Here is a 3,304-nt window from a genome sequence, read left to right as displayed (position 1 = left end):
TCGAAACTAAAAAAACGCTGTGATCACAATCTTTCCCTGCTCAAAAATATTCAAGTCCGCCTCATCCAACATAACGCCGCATCAGTCATATACGATCATGAATGCGATCATGTCGACACGGAAAGCAATCAGCAAACGGCTCAGATAACCTTGAGGGGATGTAATTCACTGCTCATAGACACCTTCAGCAGAGGTCTTCTCTTTTGGTCGATGGTTTATTTTTTTTTCTTCTCTTCTCTCAACACTAGTTCCCTGGCTGGCGACTTACCTTGACAATAGAATAAGCCAATTATTTTCTCACTTTGCGTTCGTCCACCTTTTGGCAAACCCCCAAACTCCAACCCACCTTTAGGTTCTCGCTCCTCGCCGCAGCCCCTTCTTACCTCGTCCCGCCCATATAAACTGTCCCCTCACAAGCTTAGCAAGGGTGGTGGCCACTCGATTTTGATTCGATTTTTATTCATCAATCCTAGCCCGGGTCTTAATGTGGTATGAATGTAGACAAGAGACGAAGCCCAGGTTTCGTGCAGATCTATTATTATCAAATTACACACGCTCACTTGCTGCGCCGGAATTGTTCGGAAGAATGATTCAAGCAAGAGGTAGAAGAAGGTTCAGGAAGGAGGAAATCAACCATTCGCGTTCCTGGCTGGATATGACGTGGCGCGACTTGACTCAGAGCAGGTACCAACTCTTACTACCTCCTAGTACACACTTACTAGCAAAAGCTACTTATTTCGGCTCACCAGACCGTAACGGTGGTGAGCTGGAAGAATTCTGCTATGCCATGGCACTTGGACCTTGGGCTGATCTCCCCCATCTCCAGGTGAAGGTAAATTTCTCAAGTCACCCATGCCTGGTTTCATGCCGAGAAAGTGTATGACTTTGTAGGGAATTAATTCACACCATGTCTGACCAGCGATATTTTATGATTTGCGTTTAAAATTTTTCAACGAAACTGAGGAAAATTAAGTACAATAAATTCAATGATTGAACTACTAGACTGAATATTAAGAATAGAAAATACATAAGAATGCACGAAGTCACTTGTTCAATGTTTAGTTTTTAACCCGAAATCACCTGATGATGACATAACACTTTATTATTCTCGAGCTCATCATGCACAAGCATCATTCCACTGAATAGGAGAATTTACAAATGGCACCATCGCGTCGTTGTCGTCTCATAGCAAAGCAAAGTGGCGTGTTTAAATGTAATCTGGAAGCTTTGATCCGACAACGACATCATCACATCACCCACCGGGAGCATCATCATCATAATCATCATCGGCTTCGTCATTTTTCGTTTTAGGGTGACTGCACTACGAATATGTTTTAAAAATAAACTGGATTATAGTTTGTTTGTGCTTGGTTGTTTTATTTTTTGTGTTTTAATACTAAGAAATCAAAAACCTATTCTTTTTTTATATTTGACTGTGAATATTTTCAAGCTTTCAAAATCCGTGCTAAAAAGTTAAAAAAATATTCAAATTCATCCAAAATCGAAAAAAACAAAATGGCCAAATTGTTTCTGAATGTCTAATTCGAGGTAAGAAATATATAGGGGAGAGTGGGGATACTTGATCCCCTTTTCTTATTTTCACCATATCTTTTTGGAAAAATTTAACAACTCGCACTCTTTTACATTTTCTGACAGCGTGTAACTTCAAATTTCTATGTTCCTAAAATTAGAACGATACTTGAACCCGTAGATGAACTAGAAGCATTTTCGTGAGAGTAAAAAAATTGCGATATTTTTGAAGTTAAGGGATACTTGATCCTTTATCCAGGAAGCCCTTAACCTCGGAAAAAAGTTAAAGAGGTTGTTTATAACCCACGACCGCGGAATTAACGTAGAATTACGACAGCCTATCTTTTACCTTACCAATGTATTTAATTAGCATTTTGAAATAAAGTGGAAAGTTGGAATTAGGAACTTAGAACCTACAAATTTTCTTTCAGGCAAGACATTCGAACCAGAGAGTCTTGAAATTATATAAATTTGTTTATTAAACAAGGCTGAACATTATTCGTTTGAATAAAAGATATTCTTGCAATAGGAGTATGTTTTCGACACCATTTTTATATGAGACAGAATTTCCAGCTCAGTAAATTTTAAGCGTAAATTTAACGTAGGAAAAACGAAGACAAAACATTGGAAATATAAGGCTTCGTTTTTCCGACTAATTTACACGAAAAACTCAACAATATTGAAAAACGACATCTTTTTCTGGCATAAGAGATTCTTTTTGTCCGAAAAAGGTAACTCCGCTTCAAAACTAACTCATGTTGCCAAAATATTTGCTTTTTTGCATAAAATAGAAACATGTTTATCAAATATGAAAAAAATCTGACGTCAAAAACTAAAACTTGTCGGAAACTAGATAACATAAAAGGTTCTAAACATATTAAGGATCGCGAAGAAATCTATGCCGAAGAACACCAAAATTCGACACTCATCAGAAATCATCGGACCAAATTGTACTAACTTTGTATCATTGAGTCACCAATCGTTCTGTTTAGTTTTGTCGATTATATTTTCATTTTTAAATTTCCTACAATTGAGTGATGCTTGTAAGTGTAGCACACTTACGGAGAGCGAAGAAAAGAGATACCTCGTATTTGTTATTTCATTGATGAACGAAATAAGTTTTTATGAGGTCAATTTATCTCAAGACTGACAGCAACTACTCTTACACAAGAAAAATATCTTTAAAACCTTATTGAAGTTCCGTAAAAAAAATTCAAACGAAAATTTTCCCGATGATGTTCCAAAATTCCCGGTAACGCAATGAAATTCCAAATTTTTTTCTCGGTTCGCTAGCAACCCTGTAATATCGCTATGTTCTGTAAATATTGTGCCTGTGGAGAAGTGTGCGGAGTGCGTGCTGATTATGACACGCAATTATCACCACACAACCCACACGCTATACACATCACACAACACATGCACATTATTTTCACAACACATACAAACACTCACGCATTCTCACATCACACTAAATTCATACCCTCCATCACTAAAGATCTCCGCTGATGGTCGTCTCCGCTGCTAGCTGCCTCTGGCTGGCCTATGCTGCTGCGCATACTGAACAGAACTGCTACTCGATATCGGTGTAGGATTACCACTGGTGGGGTCCAAACGCCGATCGAATAGCAGCGTACTCTGCTCAGCTCAACGGGCCAAAAGAAACTGAAACCGGGTCGACTGAAGAGCCCTTTGTTTTATACCTTCCGTAGGAAGGGAAAACCAAAACCCATCAAAGCAGGCGTTGGTGATGACGTCATAATCCTTTAGATAGGAT

The sequence above is a fragment of the Uranotaenia lowii genome, chromosome 2, assembly GCF_029784155.1.
Source record: "Uranotaenia lowii strain MFRU-FL chromosome 2, ASM2978415v1, whole genome shotgun sequence".
Classification (NCBI taxonomy): Eukaryota; Metazoa; Arthropoda; class Insecta; order Diptera; family Culicidae; genus Uranotaenia; species Uranotaenia lowii.
The sequence above is the reverse complement of the archived record's forward strand: the minus strand, read 5'-3'. Positions refer to the sequence as shown.